The 24,103-nt window shown below is 33.7% G+C and overlaps 1 protein-coding gene and 1 pseudogene across 3 annotated transcripts in view; one reads left to right on the top strand and one right to left on the bottom strand.

Annotated features, from left to right (window-relative positions):
• GRID2 (glutamate ionotropic receptor delta type subunit 2) overlaps positions 1 to 24,103 on the top strand; it is a 1,466,011-nt gene that overhangs the window by 455,950 nt on the left and 985,958 nt on the right. The gene's annotated exons all lie outside the window — the stretch shown is intronic.
• LOC140623525 (STE20-related kinase adapter protein beta pseudogene) lies at positions 3,902 to 4,740 on the bottom strand (annotated as a pseudogene).

Below are 24,103 nucleotides of genomic sequence, written 5' to 3' on the forward strand. Positions count from 1 at the left end.
AACTATTAATCTTGTTTTATTTAAACATAATATCCTTCCTTATTCTCATACTTTGTCACCTTTCTGTTTATCTCTGTGTTTGATTTTATATGCCCTTGTCTTTCTCTTATGCAGCTTGAGTTAATGCAGAGACTTCCATCTCCTCCGAATGGAATTTTATACAAAGGAAGGGAAGCAGTAGCTTTTTCTAATTGTCACGTTAGATGAACTAAGAGCATTTCTTAAAAACATAACATGCTGTATCTTCCCTACAATATTAGGTTTATTCATAAACAACACTCAGATTTATTTCTTTCCACAATTCTGTGTTGTAGATATTAATCTTGTTTTACCAGGAACAAAATTGAGGCACTTTGAAAAATTATGTATTGAATATTATGCATCTTGTAAGTTTGGGACCCATGGTCTCTTCATAATATAGTGCAGTCTAAGAATGCCTACAATTTGAAACATGCTGAACTCTATTTTCCCACATTTTGACTGGAAAATAAAAGTAGAGAGTTTAAATTACAGTGCAGTGTGCAAAAGCCCATATTACTATTTCTGTCTTGGGACCTCTTTTATGGTGAGCAGCACAGTTTCACTGATGCATACACATCAATTCTTACCTTATTGAAAGGTGATGCTACGTTCTCTGAACCTCAGCATCCAGTGCAGCTTTCCTTTGCTTTAGTCTCTGAGGCTTCTTATTGTCGGCTAATTTACATGCTCTGTCAAGTCACGCTAGAAAAATCACCTACTCATTAGTTTAGCTCAAATAAAGCTTATATGGTCTGCAAGCAGAATATTCCTTCACTTTACTTGTGTCATCTTTACTTCTTAAATATCTATTCTGAATAATAAAAGTCTAATTGAATGAAATGTCTTCCAATATAGTCTGTAATATTATCAACCCACTTCCATATGTTTCTGAATTATACTAACCACCAATAACTATGGATATCGAACTGTGGATATTTAACTGCATTGCAATTCTCTTTGAAATGCTATTCAGGGGTCAGTTGCAAAAAAACATAGCGGAAATATCTTTTGAAACATCACATTCATTTTCACAGATCATATTGTAGTTCCCTAGGATACTAGGATTTGGAAATCATTTAACAAGCCCAGTTATATCTTTTCACTTTACTGTATTTTACTTCTGGATCCTGTGCTCATGATGCAATAGTTATATCAGAAATATTATTACAAAAAAGGAACACAAACAAACATCTCTTTTAACTAATATGAAATTCTTGGTGAGATTTAAGTATTTAAAGACACTTTTCTTTGCTTATTAAATGTAAAATATGGTATAAAAACCTTTCTACACTCCTTAAAAGACTAGTATTTGTATCTAAAATTAAGGACATCAGTACAAATTAAAAATATGTAATATACTATGAAATACTATGTGAATTAAGAGATTAATAACATGATTTTAAAATTATTCGTATAAATTCAAACAAAAAAGGTATAATATTTTAATTATTTTATTTTTTATTTGATCTATTTTAAGGAGGCCACAGTGACTTTTTTGTCCATTAAACTATCATTTGGGGACAGCCCCGGTGGCACAGCGGTTTAGTACTGCCTGCAGCCTGGGGTGTGATCCTGGAGACCCAAGATCGAGTCCCACGTTGAGCTCCCTACATGGAGCCTGCTTCTCCCTCTGCCTGTGTCTCTGCCTCTCTCTCTCTCTCTCTCTCTCTCTCTGTCTCTCATGAATACATAAATAAAATCTTAAAAAAAAAACACTATCCTTTGGGAATAAAAGAAAACAAACCCAATTTTACTAGTTAAGTTTTAAGATATAATTCAGAGCTATTTAGTAATTTTACAACATATATGCCACTCACATGTTGCCAAACAAATTACCTTTTCTCAGTTATACATATAGTTGCATAGGTATTCATTACAAAAATTATTTAAGCCCTGCTACATGCCATATACTTTTAAGTATTGCAGTAACTAGATTGAATAAGATAGCCATGAACCCTGACCTCTTTGTATTTATAAGTAAGCAATGGAGAGATACATTAAAAATAACAATTATAATTAATTAGTTTTAATTGTGTAATGGTCTATGAAGAGGTAATACACAGGCTGTAAGAACATGTAAATGGGGGATGCCTGGGTGGCTCAGTGGTTGAACATTTGCCTTCGGCTCAGGGTGTAATCCCAGCGTCCCAGAATCAAGTCCCACATTGGGCTTCTTGCATGGAGCCTGCTTCTCCTGTTTCTGCCTCTGTCTCTCTGCCTCTCTCTGTGTCTCTCATGAGTAAATAAATACAATCTTAAAAAAAGAAAAAAAAAAAAAAAGAACATGTAAATGGCCTGGACTTGCTCTCTCAAGGCAGTGGTAGAAGTAGTCATGTAAGGCCTTTCTTTATTCTCCAACCAAAAGAAAGAGGGAGTTAATTAGCTTAGATAAGTGTCAGGTAGAAGAATGTGGGATGGAAGGGACAGTAGGGGTTGAGTGTTCAAAGAGAAGCAGATGGCTAAGGCTCCATATAATGTCAACAGCCTATGGCCCTGGGAGAGGAGACTGGCAGGATCTACATCATATAGAGCCTTGTAAGGTACATTGGGGATTTCGAGGAAACTCATCAGTGTATCTTTTCTTAGTCCTTTATTGGGCACACCATATAGAGAACTGTGGTTTCATTGATAGAATGCTAATGTGGATTACCTATTTATAACATTCATTGAGAGTGAAACTACTTCATACACTAAAAAGGAATGAAAGAGTGGATTGTTTCTCAGGATATTTGAAATTCTTCCAGAAGCTTTGTAAATACTCAATATTAAGCTATACTATTTCACGATATTTTAGTAAACTTTGAATTATCATTGGAGTTGGATTTTTTTTTTACTTTCTTCTTCAAATTACTCATAATGCCTAAGTATTCTTAAGCAGTTCTCAAATTTCAGTATGAATTCTTCTTCGGTACTCTTGGGTAGAATTCAAGAATCTGTGTTTTGAACAATGCCTTTGGTTGGTTATTTTGCAGGAGATTCATAGATTTGTACCTTGATCACCATTTCCCTAGAAGCAAAAAGATTGGTGAGACAAAACAAAGCAAAATTTAGGGCTCCGCAAACTACCAAGTTTGCACAAATAAATTGAGCCCCAGATTATTCATCTCTAAATGAGGTAGTAAATTCTATGTATCTATCCTCCCAGAAGAAGTCTACGCCATTGGAGGTCATCTTGATATAGCAAATTAAAATTGCATATCCATCCTAATTTAACTAAAAACTTCTTTTTTTTCCCCATTAGTCTTTCAAATAGACTTGGACCTTTTCAGTATGCATGGGCTCTGCATACTTCCATGTGATTCTTGTCTCTGTAACCCAGAGTTAGCTGGCATACAATTTGCAGCAAAATACATACTACTGCGCAGGGTTCTGATACCTTGCATTCTTTTCCGTAACTTGTATTTGTTTTTAATATTAAAATCTGGGAATGGCAAATGGGTTTAGTTGAATTGTCAGATTAATCACTGGCCTCAACACATGGCCTCCTCTGTCAGAACTGTCAACCTCTACACTGCTCATTTCTTGTGTCCAGGTTCAAAAATGATTGATGTTCACAGCAAAACAATTCATTTTTTAAAGCTACTAGTGTCATCACACATAAAGGATATTGGTTAATGTGTGCATTATGTTTAAGAAGCTAGAAACTCTGCAGGTAAATGTCACACTAAAGAGAATTTTAGAAAATTAATCTCTGACATGCTATAGGAACATGATGTAATCTGGTAAAAAATAACAGGTATGTTTTGATAATCTCAGATTAAAGCTTTTCTTCCTTTTAGAATGACTGAGGGAAAAACAACTGCTGTGTGTGTGTGTTTAATCTTTCATCATAATGATGATTAGCTTTTAAAATGTGTTTTAGTTTAGTTTTAAACTGTTTTTAGTTTAGTTTTAAAATGTCCTTTTTTTTTTTTTTTTTTTTTTTTAGTTCTGGGCTCAGCCACGGCTGCACTGATGTGCTGAACTGTGGGAACTCATACACAGCCTTATGTCTCTGTACGTGCTTAACCAAACTATGCAGGTGGGACAGGCCAGAGAGGGTCACTAGGCCATCACCAGAAATGAGGATATGGCTGGCTTTAATACTCCTGTGAATACAGCCATTTTGATGCAGATAGCTCAACCCTCTCACTGCTCCAAAGAGAATGTTTCTTATTAAAGTTTCACTCATCCCTTCAGGAAAGTAAGTCTTCAAAAGTTGACTTGCCGAACCATAAACCATAAACGGAGAAATAACCCAAAGCAGCTGCCAACAGTAAAAACAGTCCAGTAAGTTGTAATATTGAGATGCCGGAAAAAGTGAGATAGAATCACTGCTTTCTGTAAAGCTTTCAGGAGTTCATCAGTGCAGTTTTCTAGATTTGTAATTTTTATAGTCACCAGTGTTCCTGTGGGAGTATGACGGGCAAGATGGACAGTTGTCAAGTTGTCAAACAACCTCTTCCTATTTCCACTTGGAGTTCATAGTGAGAAACATTGGTGGAACAGATCACATCCTTGGCTCTAGTGGTTGGAGGCAATCGGGAAAAGGCTGGCTCATCAACCAAGTATTGATGGATATTGGTTTCAGACTGTTTTTCAGGTCTGAGTGATTCAACTTGTGTTCGTGAAGTGCAGAAACAATCCAAGAGAGACATTGAATCTTTTTAGTTCACAGAAAATGTCAAAAACCCATCTACTCCAAAAGATTTTTGCTTTATCTTCAAGATGAAGAAATATTCCTGGTGTGATATAAAATATTCCTATGTGTGATATAAGTAGATTCTTCATAAGACAAGTAACTTCCAATGAAATAGTGGATGCTTTTACTCTGACAAGATTGGTATGCTGGTTCAGGAAAATTAATTCCTGTATCGTATATTTTAGGTCAAATCATAGGTCCCATAGTTATGGTACTATATAGTGTGATATTTGCTCACTATTACTAAAAAAGTCTCTAGTAGTTATTTTCCTTGAATACAGGAATTAAAGAATTAGTATTGGATACACATCTTCCACACATATACCACCTCCTCTCTGGACACACGTGAGTGGCTAGGTATGTGTGTGTGTATATGTATGTATGTATAAGTGCTTGATCTACAAGAGCATTAATCAATTAATTTATTTATTTATATATTAAATTTTTATTTATTTATTCATGAGAGGCAGAGACACAGGCAGAGACACAGGCAGAGGGAGAAGCAGGCTCCATTCAGGGAACCTGACATGGGACTTGATCGCTGGTCTCCAGGATCCCACACTGGGCTGAATGCAGTGCTAAACTGCTGAGCCACCCAGGCTGCCCTACAAGAACATTGTTATTTAGTTGCATATTTAAATTGTTAGTGTGAACTAGAATTTTTGTCCATTGCTAGTGTTTAACTTTTATAATTAAAGATCTGCTAAAAACAACCTAGAAAGTAATATATATATATATATAATATAAAATATTATCTCATGCCTCTGTGAGAATTGTTCTTTGTACTTTTGTAGAGAGACAATTAAAAAAAGAAGCTGTGCACAACCTTCACATGGGGAAAAATCCCAAACTTCAGGGTATTAAAATTAATAATGATTTGAACTCACACTGGAAATATGTGAATGAAGGTAGCCTGTCAGTAAGTCCCTGAAAAGAACTAAAGGCATTTTTTTTTTTTCTGAACCCAATAGAATTTAATTATGGAAGACAGCAAGGAAAAAAAAATTACTTATGTGAAGTGGTCTCAAATACTGAGTGGGGAATTTTAATATGTGAAACAATTTCATCACATAATTAAATTGCTCAGTATAGAAGTGAGTTATCCACCCACCAAAGTGTCTATGTAAAATATGTCTTCATCAGTGATATTGGAGAAGAGATTGCTGCATCGCATGGGGCATTTGTATACATTTTGTTGAATCTTCAGTCCTAAAGTTTTGTAGTTCTAACAGTTTATCAGATTTACCAGTACTGTGAAGACTTCATTCCTTCACTTAACCTGTTCAACCTAGAAAATTAAAACAAAAACAAAACAAAACCCCTAAATTCCTAATTTTTCTCCTTTTTCCATTCCTAATGAGTTCAGATACTTACTGTGTTTTGTTTTGTACTAGTGTGGGGGCCTCAAATCAGTCACACCATCCAAGTCCAAATCTGCTTAAAAATTTTCAGTGACTCCCCATATGTTGCTAAGGGAAATATTAAATCATTAGCATAATACTCAAGGATCTGGTATGGCTTTTCTTTTTAACCTCCCCTCCTAATGGCATTGCTTTTTAAAAAGGGTGTTATGGACTGAATTGTGTCCTCCCAAAATTTCATATGTTGAACCTCCAGCTCGCAATGAGACCATATTTGGAGATAGGCCTGTAAAGGTGAAACTAAGGGCAAGTGAGATCATGAGGGAGAGGTTCTTATCCAATATGACTGGTGTCCTGTTAAGAGAAGGAAGAGACACCAAGAATGCATGTACAGAGAGGAAAGGCTATGTGAGGACATAGCGAGAAAATAGCTGAGAAAAGAGGCCTCAATAGAAACCAAACCACTGACACTTTGATCTTGGACTTCAAGCCTCCTGAACTGTGAGAAAATAAATTTCTAGCGTTTAAGCCATCCACTGTGTGGTATTTTGTTATGACAGCCCCAGCAGACTAATACAAGGAACCTATTTTTTATGTCCTACGCAAATATCTAGAGACACTTTTTTTGTTGTTTTCAAATCCCAGGGATGCTATTGGCATCTATTGAGTAAAGGCAGGGGATGCTGTTAAATATCCTACACTGTGAACGACAACTCCACATGCTTATTCCATCCAGAATCTCCCCCTTATGATCAACATGTTCATAAAGTGTTGAAATAGAACATTCAGTTCATGTTCTCATCCCCAGGAAAATGTTTTCATCAGCTCAAAGACAAATACTTGTTCCTCAATTCTACCTTCACTGCTGTTTTATATATTTAATATATATATATATATATATATATATATATATATATATATATATTACTGCATTTTATAGTTAATTTTCAACATTAATTATTTACCTTTCAGTTATTTATATTAGAATGTGAACTTTATTAGTATTGTTTCCATGAATTACTGAACCTTCTATCCCTGTATCTTTCAAAGGAATTTATATGATTTAACCTAATATTTTCCTAACTCCCCATTGCTAAAAACTGAGATATCTAGTTCTGTATCATGGACATTCTGTTGAACATGTTCAGGGAGTTTAGGAATGAATACTTTCAACAATTATCTCAGGTGATTGCAACAAACTGGCAAGTTTAAGAAATAAGAATTTCATTCAATTTTAATATACTAAATGTCACGTATGCCTGAGATATCTAATGGATTACTTGTATAAGTAATTGTGACATCTGACAAGTTTGACAATAATGGTTTTATAGAATTATGGTCTGTAAGAGAGCTGTATCATTTAAGTTGACAAATATGAAAATTGCAGCACAGAATTTAAGATTTAATTATGGTCCCAAATGGATAGATTGGGTGCTCATCTCCTATTGGGTGCTCATTAATGATTTTTATCTAAAGATATCTTCAGAGTATCATAAAAATTTAAAGCTTGTTTATATTTAAAGATAATCTGTTCTAATCCTTCATTTTATAAGAAATCATAATCTTCAGAAAGTTTCAGTTAATTGACCGTCTTACCTGGCCCATATTCTGATATCTAGACTAGGACTCTACCATTTCATTCCTACTGATTCCTCCAAAAATTATTTCAGTTCACTCACTGAGTATTCTCCATCACATGTGTAAAATGTAAATTAATATAAAAATGAAAATATTCATTAACTTTAACATGCAATTTTAAAGATGTTCGAGAAAAACTATGTGACATTTCTACTAACATTTCTATTGGATTAAAAAATCGACTTGAATTAAATCATAAAACTCTGTGTGTGTGTGTGTGTGTGTGTGTGTGTGTATGCATGTGTTTGTATGTGTGTATTTTAATCACTGTCCTTTCTGGAATGAAGTCAGTGTTCGGGATTAGGTTATATTTGGATACCTCTACCAAATTATACAAGCCAGCTTTTCTAGCTGAAATATGTTGTATTCATTAGCTTTCATTTTCATATGCTCTTTATATTTAAATAATGTTTTGAGTGAATACTGATAAATCCTAGATCTCCTCATCATTCTATTAATTAGGAAATACTCATAAAGTTAAAAAACAGAAATTCAACTATAGAACTTAAACACAGGAGAGTTTATTGTTACATTTAAAAAACATCTAGAAGAAAGCAGTCCTAAATTACTAAAAACATTAAAAAAAAAGTCATCTTCTACTCTGCCATAATTAGCACTTAACTTCCATCCTCAAGGTTGAAGATGGCCTGGATCTCCAACTATGACATCTTCTTTTTAAACAGGAAATAAAGTTGGAGGAAGGACAGAAAGCTTATCTTTTTTTTTTTAATTTTTATTTTATTTTATTTATTTATGATAGGCACACAGTGAGAGAGAGAGAGAGGCAGAGACATAGGCAGAGGGAGAAGCAGGCTCCATGCACCGGGAGCCCAACGTGGGATTCGATCCCGGGTCTCCAGGATCGCACCCTGGGCCAAAGGCAGGCGCTAAACCGCTGCACCACCCAGGGATCCCCCAGAAAGTTTATCTGCCAGATATCTTCCTTCTGGCTCTCCAGTGGGCTCTCTAGTTAGCACCATTAATAACAGCGACTTGCATCTTATTGGCCACTCCGAGCCATGAGGGAGAACACAAAATACAGTCTTCTCAGTGGGGACATTGTCATCTTTAATAATGGCATGGCTTTGTTATTATAAAGAAGAAAATATATATTGGGTAGCTAGCAGCAGTCTTTCCTAATCTATGCTTTATTATTTTTGCTTCTCTTTAGCTCTTTTCACCTTTGGTTAAGGAATCATGTTCGTAAGGTCTAATTTGGTATAAAAATGAAAAAATATCATCTTATTACTGAAGAAGGTCATCTAAATACTGAAGGTGATACATGGCAGCAACTTTATACATAAATCACAATATACTGGGGCACTTGGGTGCCTCAGTCTGTTAAACCTCCAACTCTTGATTTTGGATCAGGTCAGGATCTCAGGGTCCTGCAGTGGACCCCCTCTCTTTGGGCTCCTTGCTCAGCACGACTCTCCTTGTCTCCCTCTCCCTCTGCCCCTTCCCCCGCTCTCTCTCTTAAGTAAATAAATCTTAAAAAAATAAATTATGAAAGCAGAAGTAAAAGGGGGCATGAAAGGCAATGTTTTGAATAAAACAGGGATGTTTTCATTGTTGCACTCTTTTCATTAAGGCTTAGCCTTAGAAGTTCAGTCCTTGAAGAAAAGGTGAGTATGGGCTTCTTTCAGATAAGTAACACTGGCATTAGCTTGTGTCCGTTCAAGGCCTGTTAAGCCCTCTGTTCAAGGTGGTGAATATTCTGTGTATTTCTTATATTACAGTTAAACTGTTCATGCATGATAATAGAAAGCTAAAGGGATTAAAACTTCTTTTTTTCATACATTCTGGTCCTGGATTATTATGTGTCCACCCATCCAAATATTTCATTAAACATTCTTCTTTACTTAGGGCATTGGCAATTGAGGAGGAAGGTTTTTTTTTTTTTTTTTTAGCAGGTCCAGAAATCTTCTACCATGACTATTTAGCAAATCTAATAATTATATATTATCAGATAAATGACTATAAATCATTAATTATTGAAGTTATTAAACCTTACCTATTTGGAATCAATGTTGATATAACTTCATACAATTATTTCCCTTACTATTTAAATTTAATTATTTTAAGTTTCCTAGACATTAACATCTTCAAAGTGATTTTAATTCATATTAAGATTTTTAACACATTGTAAAATAGTTGAGATGATTAGACATTTTTTTCTGTATTACATTTTATTTGTATAATTGTATTTCTCGGCTCTTATTTTTTTAGAATATTGTAAGCCAATTTTTCATGTCTATTATACTATCTACTATTAGGCTCTTGTTCTTCAACCATAGCTTCTACATTTATCAATGTATATTAGGAAGGAGCATTTGAAGTGTTAGATATGTTCTATGTATTCATCTGAACTGTATAATTTAAGATATATACATTTAATGGACGTATATTATATCTAAATAAAATTTAATAATACACTAGAGATTATTTTTAAGTAGTGTAGTTTTCTTTATTATAAAGCAAATGGTTTGCAGTACATTGCTAATTTTTATTTTCAAGAATAAGGATTATTCTGTTTCTAATGTTTCTGTCTTTAATGCCTAGTACATACCTGGAATTTAAAGGAAGTTTCATAAATGTTTAGTGATTAAATAAATGAAGAATCCATTGAAACAGAAAAGTTGTATTTTTTCATCACCATCAATTTATAGATCTTTTTATGACGATGTATATCATATTCAGATACGGTGGTTGTTCTCAAAGGTCTCACAGTAATACTGTTATTTGTGTAAAACTATTCTCTTATCCTTAATAAATAATGTCTCCAGGAACTTAGAATTTATTGATTCTTTGAGAACTCTTCTAAATTTTATCAGAATATTATTTTTGAAATAAAGGTTTTGCTAATGATTTTTCTCTTAGGGTATATATTTTGTTATTATCATAATTTAAAAAACTGGAGAAGACTTTGCTTTGAATGATATTTTTACAAAATTAAGACTATGAAAAACATTCATGTGTTAATTTGCACTTTTGTCTTACTCGTTTAATTTTGTAAATAAGTATTCATCATCTGTTTTTACACAGACTATCTCTAGAATTGCCATTTGAGATTTGAACATACAGTTTGCAGATTGCCTCAAAAAGTCTACTTCTTACTGTTAGAATCACTAACAATTTTACTCAAAGATTCTTTTTTAAAAAGATGTTATTTATCTACTTATTTTATAGAGGAAGCATGTGTAGGGGCTGAGGGGCAAAGGAGGAGAGAGAGAGATAACTTGAGCAACTCTACTGAGCTTGGAGCTTAAGGTCCAGCTTGATCCCAGGACCCTGAGATCACGATCTGAGCCAAAACCAAGAGCTGACTGCGTAAGTGATAGAGTCACCCAGGCACTCCCAAGGGTTATTTACTTTTCAATGATAATTTGAAGAAGCTTGATTACTTGATGTTTCGGCCTGTATGATTTAAATGCATAATCTTGAGGTAGATCTAGAAATGTATGGAAAGACAGCATTGTTTAAAAAAAGTAACTGTAACTTTAACTTTGCTTCCTCCTATTTAAAAAGGTATTGGGGGGCTTGTGGATGGTGCAGTGCCTTAAGCATCAAACTTGGTTTCAGCTCAGATCTGATCTCAGGATGCTGAGATCTAGCCTGAGTTGGCGTTGCACTCAGTGCAGAATCTCTCCCTCTACCCTTACCTTTCTCTCTCTGTCTCTGATAAATAAGTAAGTCTTAAAAAAAGGTATTGGTAATAGGAGAAAAATATTTTGTTTTGCCATTAAATTAATGTTTTCCCTTTTATATTTTCTTAATTATAACAAACTACTATTGGAGCTTTACTCATGGGAATGACTATTTGATGTACTTTCGGTATTTTGATGTCAAATTTGTATGCTGATGTGACATTTAAACAAACTGAATTTAGTCTTGTAGATTTGGATATTCTATGTTGTTAATTTAATCGTCTTCAGCTCTATCACTATATTTTATGTAAATGTATATAGTCTCACAATATTTTTAAAAAGCGTATTTCCAACCTGATATATCCCAAACTTTGTGAAACATTTTTTAATGCATGTCCATGTATGATTATTTTAACAAATATGTAGGTGATTATCTTCTGATTTTAAAATTTAATATATTTTAGTATAAGTGTCATATTATCTAGTCAGGCAAGTGACATTCATGAATATAATCCTTTTATTCTTAAATATTTCAATAAAGTTAAATTTATATGTATAAAATGCTGTGGTTAATACAAATTTTTGAATTGGTACATATATTGCTTATTAGAGAATGTAAAATGGTAGAATAATACAAAATATTTGAAATATCTTAAGGAAGTCATCACCTTAGTATTTGTTAATATTCTTATAATACTTAACAAATAGTTGTGATATACTGGGGCAGTTAGAAGTTATGTCTAGACTTCTTTTCAAGTTACCATTGATCCGTACACAGTGGAAAATAGCAAACCAGGTGCCAAATATGATCCATGTGAAAATATTTTCCCCTAGGGAAGTATTTTTCTCTCTTCAAGGGTAGCAGTAAAGATCTTGATCTGGTGGTCTGAGCTATGTCATCTTTTTTTAAGATAGTTTAAAAGTCATTTGCTTTGCTAGGAGAGTGAATTATGTGGTAGTAAGTACTGCAGTAGCACCATTAAACATTATGTCATCAATCTTTTTAGGCTCTGGAAAGGTCAGTGTCCAAAAGGCCATTTTTTTAATTCCCATTTTAACTCCAAGCTAAAGGCAGTGTTCATCGTGTGCCTCTTTTTCTACAACTGGCATAATCTACCAAAAAATAAAAGCCTCCCCTGTACTACTCATGCATATGCAACCAAAATCCAACATTATAGATTGTCTTTAAAATATAGGCAGAGTTTTTTTTAAAATGTAGACAAACAGATGAAGCTGTTTCCAAAATTGAAATACTAACATTAATTACTATTAATATTAGTTGTTAAGAGTTAGACATAATATTACAATTTCCTGGAATTCCATGGACCTGTACCTAGCAGAAATTTATTGTGCAGTTACTTGTTGAAATAATTAATCTCTCTAACTTGTAATTTTAGGAATAAACATAATATTGAATTTTGTATTATTTTGTAAAAATTATATTTTTGTTTGTTTGCCAAGATACCCTTCAAGAGAATGGAGGAGGAAAAAAATAGAAGTAATTTCATCTTAGTTCTAAGTCAGTATTCTAACTGAAAAATAGAATTTTCTGCTGTGAGTACTACCCTTAAAAATAGATATATTTAAAGGCAATCTGGTAGAATTGATCTTGATTCTTCCTATATTTCTTTTATCAGTTCAAGAAAGCATGTCATGAAAGAGATTTGCCTGGTGTTTTGTTATTTTCAGTGTGTGTGTGAGTGAGCTTTTTCAATTCTTTTTTCATGTTTTGATATAATAATTCTCTGGCTGAATTTTTTTTTTAAATACTGTCAAACCTACAAAGTAAAAGAAAAGACAAGAAACAGTAGTTAACATAGATTTTTGAATAGCTTTTGTGTACTTTAGCTTTTTAAAAACAAGTGTTTCTAAAAACTCTGAATTGTAAATTGACATTTCAATACCTGATCATAGGAGCATTTCTTCTTTTGAAAATGACAGGGTTAGAATATATGCTTTAAATATAACATTAGGGATGTCAGAACTAGCAAAGCATTGTTAAAAACTCTAAGATATTTAACAAATGCAGAAGTGTTTAAAGAAATGAGTGGCTGATTGTGAACTCTAAGAAGTTAAAAAGAAAACAACTCTATACAAACAAGATTAATTTATGGATTGTCCTGAAGCTTCCTCCTGTCTCTTAAATCTATCATGTTTTCCCTGCTTAAGTTCCTGTCTTTTACCTAATACCTGTCGTCTTCCTGTCTGTTACATATGCCTTCCTTGCTTAAACCAGGAAATGGGGAAATGTATGATCTCAATTTTAATATAGATAATAAATAATTTCATAGACTCCCTTCTTACGTTGGGCAACTTTAAGTGAAAGGAATTTAGTGACCAATAGATTTATTATATCAGCTTTGAAATGAGAGGTTTTAAAAATATTTTTAATATTCTAATGATTTTATATGTTTATGTTTTATACTTTACTATCAAGTTCTTTTTAAATGAACTCATATTGCCTTTATAATATTTTTAGCAGCTAGACTTGTGATGTAACCATTGCAAGCACTCAAGGATACTTAAATGCATAGGAAAAAAAGGCATGGCATAAATGATATTAAATTCAAACATTAAGAGCCCTATCTCTTGCAAATGAAGCAAAATACAATGATGAGAGGGTATCAAAATATAAATGTGAAAAAAATCCAATTTAGGCCACTGCTACTGTTAAAGACATTATTTGATGGTTTTAAGTGAAAAAAAAAAAAAAGGAAAAAAATTACCCTGCCCCACTTGATGTTAATAATCATTATTATATACTTTTTTATAATAAATTTATTTTTTATTGGTTTTCAATTTACCAACATACAGAATAACACCCAGTGCTCATCCCATCAAGTGCTCCCCTCAGTGCCATCACCCATTCACCGCCACCCCCTGCCCTCCTCCCCTTCCACCACCCCTAGTTCGTTTCCCAGAGTTAGGAGTCTTTATGTTCTGTCTCCCTTTCTGATATTTCCTACACATTTCTTCTCCCTTCCCTTATATTCCCTTTCACTATTATTTATATTCCCCAAATGAATGAGAACATATAATGTTTGTCCTTCTCCGATTGATTTACTTCACTCAGCATAATACCCTCCAGTTCCATCCACATTGAAGCAAATGGTGGGTATTTGTCGTTTCTAATGGCTGAGTAATATTCCATTGTATACATAAACCACATCTTCTTTGTCCATTCTTCTTTTGATGGACACCGAGGCTCCTTCCACAGTTTGGCTATTGTTATTATATTCTTTAAGAGACTGGAGATTCTCAAGTATTTTTAGACTTAAAATGGACCATATTTTAATCATCTTGGTGAGGGAATGGGGGAGGAGGGTCCTATCATTTTTGCTGGATTTAACCAAAAGATTAATTAAATAGATTTTAATCAGAGAGCAAATTTAAAGATTTAAAATCAGACCTTTACAATTAAGGGTAGAATTGTCTTTGAAATCAATAGAAATACATGACAGAGGATGAAACACCTATAGTTGAGCTAAGGCTGCTAGGCAGCACCATTCCTAAAAGTCAATACATATTTGAGTGATTTCTGCTGTTTTGCTCTTACAAGCAAACCTGTTAATAGTGCATCTGAATAAGAGTTTTTTAAAGGAACATAGCAAACAGTATAATCCACTTTTAAAATATATTTGTTGAGCCTCTGATTTTTCAGGTACTAGTCTAAAGTATTTAAACATAAAAAGGCAAAGACTAGTGAGGAGAGAACAATGAACAGGAAGAGTAAAGAGGATATTTAGGGCAGTGAAAAATACTCTTGTGTGAAACTATAGTGGTGGATAAATGTTATTATTATTTATGTCTGAATTCATAAAATGTACAATGACATGAGTGAATCTTAATGTGAATTATGGTCTTTGGGTGATAATGATAGGTCAGTGTAGGTTTGTCATTTGTAAGAAATGTGGGAGGAAGAGAGGAATGAAATATAAACCCATGGCTTTTAGCCTCTCCAGATGGAACAAATGGGGAAGGTTGCAGGAGCAGGTTTTGAAGGTAAAACAAGCATTCGGTTAGATATATGTTAATATTTCAAGGGAGTGTTCTAGGCCTAATGAGGTTGTTGAGATATATATAGGATTTTCAGTCATGCACCTGGATGAGGTCACCAAGAGCATGATGTAGACAGGGAAAAGAAGAGAAGCAAGGATACTGCCCTAGGGCATTCCAACATGAAGAAGCCTAGGGAGAAAGGAAAGAGCTTCAAAGGAGGCTGAGAAGAAGTGAACAGTGAGTTAAGAAGAAAATTAAACCTGTTCATAGGTCAATTAGAAAGAATTGAGAGTCAAACATTGGATTCACAAAATGAAGTTAATGTTGACCTTAACATGACCGGGGTCATTGAGCAGTGAAGACAAAAACCTAATTGGAATGGTTTTAATAGAGATGAGGTGATGGGGATGAGGGAGTGCACTTGTGATTAGCACCTGGTGCTGTATGGAAATGTTGAATCATTTTGTTGTACACCTAAAACTAATATTACGTAGTATGTTGACTAACTGGAATTTAAATAAAAACTTAGAAAAAGAGAGAGAAAATCCTAACATTTGTGACAACATAGATGGACCTTAGGGCATTATGCTCAATGAAATAAGTCAGATAGAAAAAGACCAATGTTGTGTATGATCTCACAAAAAAAGGAGATCAAATATGTGGTTAGCAGAGGTAGAGGGTGGCAGGTGGGGTTATTAGATGAAGATAGGCAAAAGGTACAAGCTTCTTGTTATGAGATAAATAAGCACTGGAGATGTAATGTACAACATGATGACTATAGTTAATACTGCTATATAGTATATTAAAAGAGTTGTTAAAAGAGTAGATTCTAAAAGTTCTCATTACAAGGAAAAATATTTTTTTCTCTCTCTTTTTTGTATTTATAGGAGATGATGGATTTTCAAAACTTACTATGATAATTGTTTTGCTACAATACAAGTAATTTTATACGCCCTGTAGCAGTGTGTGAGCTGATTGATCCTTATCCTTATCAGTAATTAAGTTTTGTCTTCTAATGTTTTACTAATTTTTATGTGTGAAAAGTTATATCTCATTACGATCTTAATTTTCTCATTCTGATTACAAGTCAGATTGGGCATCTTTTTGTATTTTTATTGGGTATTTATATGTATCTTGAAATATCTGTTTGGAATACCCATTTATATTTATCTTGACATAATTGTTTTGACATTAACTTTCTTTCTTTCTCTCTTTTTTTTTTTTCTCTTGGGTAGTGTACCCCAATATCCTTTTGATATATTCTTCCTTTCTTCTTTGACTTGAGATATGTACTGTGATTTACTTCCTGCATGTTTCAGGTAGCTAAGATTTGAAGTACACATCTTTCTACTCATTTTGATTTACTACAGAGGAGATAAAACAGGTTTTGTAAGATAACAAATATATATTTTTGTTGTCAACATAATAAAATATAATATGGATCCTGCTAGCTATTTTGGTCTCATTTTTACAGATGAGGAAGTTGAGACTTAGTGAGTTGAGTAATTTTATCAAGTTACACAGCTAATAAGTATTAAAGCTCAGAATTAAAACCAGAAATAAAAAAAAAAAACTCTTATTCCAAGTCCAATGCATATTCTAGTAAACTATACTAAGAATTACAGTGAGAACAGAGGTATCTGGGAATCTGAAAGATTTTCTTCTGCATGGTCTCAGAAATTATTTTAGCTTTATTACTATTATTTTTCAATGCAAAGTTTAGGTCTCCTCTGTCCCAGATGACAGCAAGATACAGCCTTCACTGAAGGTAAAACACTTTTTTCAGTTAGACATAAAGATTCATTGACTGGGCTATTTTCTCAATTTCCTCAACATTTGGGGCTATTTCCTCAATAGTTCAAGTGCATAGGCCTTGTCTCCTTCCTTGTACTGTGTAACACTGCATCGTAGTGTAACTTATATTAATTTAGTGTGTCACCACTTTAGTACTATAGTAATATCTGACATACTGAACAGAAGATGTCTCTTCCAGACACCAGTCGTCTGAGGGGTTTTGCCTATCGGGTACCAGATCTTGATTATCATTGTCATTTGGGATCAAATGTTTTGGGTATCTAATATCAGTAGTAGCTAAAGATCTCATTTTAAAATGATAATACTAAATTTTAAACAGAAAACATAAAGGTTTTTTTAAAGATTTTATTTATTTATTCATGAGACACACACACACACACACACACACAGAGAGAGAGAGAGAGAGAGAGAGAGACATAAGCAGAGGGAGAAGCAGGCTCCCTATGGGGAGCCTGATATGGGACTCTATCCCAGGACCCTAGAACCACAACCTGAGCCAAAGGCAGACATTCAATCACTGAGCCACCCAGGCATCCAAAAACAGAAAGTTTGAGTTAGTAATTGCTTATTCATATAGTGGAATGAATTAACACATTTTATTATTAGTTTACTTATGCATATGCTATAAATAGGTTAATAGGTACCTATATAGCAAATAATATATACATCTGAATATATACAATATATGGTGTGTATTTGTATATATACACACATTAAAAAAAAAGCTATTTTAGGACTCTAAAATTAATAGTTTGCATTATGGATTCAAAAAGCAAAAAAAGTTCTGTAATGTTGAGTAGTTAAGAAAAAAATAATCCCAAGCTTTACTTATTTGATACATTTTGTATTTCTGAATATATAGCAGCTAATGTTGTTAATATACTTTAATCTTTTTAGCATTAGAAAATAAAGTGCTTTTGACAGAATCTTACTCCTAAATCCTTTTTAGTTTGTTTTGTGTTATTTTTCATTTAGCAGTGTCCTAGTGGAAAAAGTAAGCACAGGGATATGGGAGCCAAACTGCCTGGGTTTTAATCCCACTTTCACTATTTAAGATTTAATGATACTTGAGCAAATTTCTTTCATTCTGTATGTTTAATTTACTTACTTGTAGAATGGGAAAATAAAAGTATCCTTATGTATTCCTTGTAAGAACTAAATGTGTTACACTGAAACTGCTGTATTTCAGTAAAGATACTCAGTAAATATTGTCTATGATTATCTCCCAATAGAAAAAAAAAATCAGACCTTAAATTACTGGCAATAATTATAACCCATTAATTAGATAACCAAAGTTAGAAAGATTTGGAATTATCCTTCTAGATTAGTGATAATTTAATGGATTACAAAGTTTGTCTGAAGACATTCAAATTCAGCCCTAACACTTTCCACCAGTGTCATCTTCACAAGTTCTACAAAGCGGTCATATCTTCAGTTTTATTATCTACAAAGTAAGGAAAATAAGAAAACCTTTCATATAAAGCTGGTGTGATAATTTTTAAAAATGATGTAAAATGTCTATGTACACAATCTGCAGATAAAAGTAAGTGTGGGGTACTTAGACAACTAAATCATATGCTAGAAAATTTTAAGTTCTAAATAGAGAACTATATAATATTAACTTCCAAATGTGCTCTCTTAATCTTTTAGGAAGCTGTGAAAATAAAACAGTCCATTTCAGAAAGGTATGACAGTGATAGGCACAAAATACAAGGGAGGACAAACTATTAAACTAATGATATGGTATCTGTGATTTCAGGATTGTAAAAAAAAGGGGGGGGCGGGGGGCTAAACCATCATTGAAGTGAGAAAATTGTGTATGGAGTTTCTAGTGAGGTACATAACAATAGAAATAATCCTTCAGGGGATTCCCTGGGTGGTTCGGCGGTTGAGCGCTTGCCTTCAGCCCCGGGATGTGATCCTGGAGTCCTGGGATCAAGTCCCGCGTCGGGCTCCCTGCTTGGAGCCTGCTTCTCCATCTGCCTGTGTCTCTGCCTCTGTGTGTGTGTGTGTGTGTCTCTCATGAATAAATAAATAAAATCTTTAAAAAAAAATCCTTCAACTGGGTGGCATTCTGTAAGCATTATTAGTTCCATGGTTTTGCCCACACTAAACATCACAATGCTGACTCAAATCTGTAGAACTCGGACTGTATATCTGGCTTTAACAGTAATTGAGAAGATTCTTTAGTGTGGGGCTTTCTGCAACATTTGTTGAGAATAGTGCTATGATAAGAAATATGTATCTATCTGGATATTTAAATAAATGCCAGACTGCTTTGTTTCCATAACATCAGTATTTTTCTGCCAGTACTTTTGCCCTCTGTTATCTGTACTTATGACCCGGGGACAGTCCAAGACACTTGGTGACCAAGAACCTCTTTCTATTTGGAGTCCGAGCTGAAGATAGTTTCTACATTTCTCAGCATCATGCATTTACTCTGTAACATTAAGCTCATCCCTGAACATATTATTGTTTAATTACTTACTGTCTAATATCATAACATACTGGTTATAGCAGAACTTGAGGGAATTTCAGGCATGCTATTAACATTGCCCCTGAGGTTATGTGGAGTTCACAGCTGTTAGAAAAGGTTGTTTGGGTTGGCCCTGGTCTCTTCCCTTTATTCTCACTGACATCTTAGGTGAAATGCTGTTGTCCTTGTACAGTTCGTAGTGTTATCTCCTTGTCCCTGGGAACCAAGAATAGATATTATTACCAGAAAAGAGAAAGAAAAAGTGTTTTCATTTTTCCATTAAAAATTAGGTATGGAAGGAGAAATCCTTGGTAGTGAACTATAGACCCATATAATTCTTGGAGATATGGTCTAAAAATGTAATTATTTGAAAATATTAGTGCATAATCATGCTACTGTAGAATTATAGAGCACAGAGAAATATAACTCATCTGTATATGTACCATTCCTTCTTCTGCCTTTGCATAATGAGGAATGATTGAGGAGAATATGGGTAAAAAGGAATTTCTTACATTTGAATTTGTTTCTAGTGGGAATTCTAAGCTAAGTGGATAGATATAACACTAATCTATGGTTTGTAAAGCCAAAAAATGTCCTATAAAGTTAAAACTCAACCCACCAGAAAATCACAATAGCATTAGCATTTTATATTTATATTGTTACCACTCTATAGTTACCTCTTCTTTGATTTACCCAGAAATTGAATTTTTATTTCTAACTTGATTCCAAACAAACTCTCTCTTCCTTAAGTGTTTCAGTGGATCTGCTTAACTGATTAAAATAATTTATAGTTGAGGTATAAATGCTGTTGGCCACTTATCTTGAATTCTTCTATTTAACTATTTTTTTTAGATTACTAATGAAATAAGTCTCTTGGTAGAGTGTGTGTTCTATATACATTTGAATTGAAACTTTGCTTTCTATTATTTCTTGATCATATTGGAATATCATCTCCAACTTCGTCCACCCTTTGCTGCTTCTCTATGGTGAAAGTTTTATGCATGAAAAGACAAAACCCAAACATACCCATTAGCTCAATTTTCAATTAAAATATTGCAACATAAGGACAACTATAAAGGAAATGTTCTGCAGAAGCAACAATTGAGAGATATTATAAACAAAATAGAGCAGATAAATTGAAGTTCAATTAGTTACTGTTCAAATTTTCAGAAGGTGGTGGGAGATTTACCTTTTGTATCTGCAGATTAAGATGTGGTAGCAGCAAGACTGGCATTGTAGTTTAGCAGGCTTTGTTTAAAAAGCTCCAGTTTAGGGATGCCTGGGTGGCTTAGCAGTTGAGCCTCACCCTTCAGCTCAGGGCGTGGTCCTGGTCCTGGAATCGAGTCCCATGTCAGGCTCCCTGCGGGGGGCCTGCTTCTCCCTCTGCCTGTGTCTCTGCCTCTCTCTGTGTGTCTCTCATTAATAAATAAATAAAATATTAAAAAAAAAACCTCCAGTTTAGTTAGGTGGGTATGAGGAACAGTGGGGGGCTGACCTCTTGCAAGCCTTAGAGGAAAACTTTTCTCCAGATATGAAACATATGGAACCCATTTTGCATGTATATAAAATCTCCAATCCACGAAAAGAAAGATTGGAGCTAGATAGCAAAACAACAAAGAATCTCTTTGTAATAGGTTGCCAATTAGAGGCAGCCTATAGCACTGCTAGATAGATGCAATGATTTCTCACCTATATTCATTTAATATCTTGAATTAAATATCATCACTGACAGTGAACCTAGTTGACTCTGAAAATGTCAAACATTACCAGAGAAAACACTTGGGCATCAAGGTAAAATAGATGCTGTGCCAGAAGTAACCTGATTAAAATAAAATAAAAAAAAATTAAAAGGGGAGAATATAGCATTTTCTATATTTTGATCTTCTGACATAGCCAGATATATCAATATGGAACTACAGTAATCACCTACATTTAAGTTCCAAAGCGCTTAAGGTGAAATGATTGAGTCTAATATGTCAATAATATAATATAGCAATTTATGTAGAATGTGCCATATTCAACAGAGTTCCACTTGCCTTTTTTTATTTTTAATTTTTTTTATTTTTAAAGATTTTATTTATTTATTCATGAAAGACACAGAGAGGAGAGAGAGAGAGGCAGAGACACAAGCAGAGAGAGAAGCAGGCTCCATGCAGGGACCCTGACGTCGGACTGGATCCCGGGTCTCCAGGATCACGCCCTGGGCCAAAGGTGGTGCTAAACCGCTGAGCCACCTGGGCTGCCCTATTTTTTCTTCTTAAACAGTTGTTATGATGTAGAAGGCAGCCTGCTTTCTTGAATTTAGCTTTTTAAAAGTCCTGGCTCAAAGAAGATATATTGCAATTAGGAAATTTAAATATGTATATATTTCTTTCAGAAGCATGCTTAATATTAAGACTTTGCTTCAGAACCACTTATTTGAGACACATCCCTTCCTATATTCTAAGAATTTCAACTTATTTTGATATTTCAACTTAGATATTTTGATTTCAGACATATTTTCACATATATGTGAATATAAATAATATATTTAAGGTCTTTCCTTGTATCTATAAACTGTGTTTAATTTTATGCAGCATTCAGTGACAATTGTGCCTGATGAGCTATTAAAAATGTGTAAATCAAATAAGCGTATATCAAGAAGTACTGAAAAAAAATGACAGGGCAAACATGTCAACATTGCTAAATATGGCTCTAGGATTGAATGGTGTTAGTATGAAAGTCAATCAGGATTTTTCCTTATGATGTGTTCCCAGTATTATTATGAATTTACAGGAATTAAAAGTATCATTGCCAAGAACATGGGATTAAGTTGCATATATATATCCCCAAGAGACTCTTAGAACTGATTTTCAAGAAAGGGAGACTGACTCTGAAAGATGGGTAAGTTTTCAGAGAGCCTTCCCTCTTAAAACTGGCATTCATCAGAAAACACTCTGAGGAATATTCCTTAATAAACCCAGACCCATCAACTACTTTATATGATGATGCAGTACTCGCTGCTGATTTGTTAGTAAGTATGTGGAAATTACCATTCCCACTCAATAAATATAGGACTGCAAACTAGGCATTTTCCTCATTTGTACTTGGTCTGCAACTAGGCTGTACAGAGTTACCAAATCAGCAAAGAGTATTACATGCTTTGTATGCAACTTGCATATCCATGAAGTGAGACAGAATTTTAAAAGTTTATTTTTGAAATAATATATAGATGTATTAGTTTGTTAGTGTTGCCATAACAAAAAGTCATACCCTGAGTAGCTTAAACAATAGAAATTTATTTTTTCACTATTCAGAGGCTGTCTTTTGAGGGCTCTCGCTTTGTCTTGCAGTGGCCACCTTCTTGCTGTGTCCTCAAAGGTTTGGTTTTGTTTGTTTTTTTTTCTGTTTGTTTGTATCCCTGATACAGGGATACAATGTTGTATGTCCAAATTTCCTCTTTGTATAAGGACCACTAGAAAGATTGACGTAGGGTTGACCATAATGGGCCATTTTCACTTAATCACCTGTCTAAAGGCCCTATTTTTCAACTACAGTCTGAGTTACAAGTTAAGCCTTCAACATGGATGTGAATGGGGGGTGGGGGGGGCACATTTCTACACTAAGCACCACTTTCTCAAGGAACATGTTTTCCAATAGACTAGGTAAAATTCTTCTATTATATGCTTTTACATAATCTCTCATTCTCCAAATCTTTTAGCACAATTGCATTTAAACAATTTAAACAAAGCTATGTAGCTTTTTAATGCCTATTATATTTCAACAACTATATTTTCATATTATTCCTAGCCCCTCACACATACTTTGCCCATAATAAGAATTCAGTAAATATTATTTGAATGAACAAATTCAACTTACTATAATTAGTATAATTTTCATTTGCAAAGTATTTTTAGTAATCCTTTGTCATATACCATATTATTTAGTCTTCAAACAAGGCTCTGATTAGGTAATACCATCAATTTATTTTATATCTAAAGAATGAAAAATAACATTCCGTAACTTGAGTACATCAGTGAAGGGTATCTGTGAATTAGGTATTTGACCTGAGTCTCTGATCACAAATACCATATTTTTTTTTTCTAAAATAGGATTTAAAAATTCTAAAGATGTTCCAACTAAGTAGAAGACATAGTAAAGGAAATGTCAGCAACAAAGAGAAAAAATAACATAAATTAATTTCAAAAAAGACAAAAAGAAACAAGATCATATACCTAGCAAAGCAATCTAAGGAAGTACCAATGGGATGAGATTAAAAATATTAGAGCAAACAGAATTTTAAAGGAATCATTGTTGTGGATTTATACAACATGCTCAAATAATTGGGTAAGCAGATGGGAAATATGATAGCACATATGTCAATATGGAGCGCATATCAATTGGGAGAAGTTAGCCTCAGTTGCATACATATGGCTTAGAATAAGAATGATTTTTTTATATTGCTGCTGTTCATGACTGATTAGAA

Source organism: Canis lupus, chromosome 33 (genome assembly GCF_048164855.1).
Source record: "Canis lupus baileyi chromosome 33, mCanLup2.hap1, whole genome shotgun sequence".
Classification (NCBI taxonomy): Eukaryota; Metazoa; Chordata; class Mammalia; order Carnivora; family Canidae; genus Canis; species Canis lupus.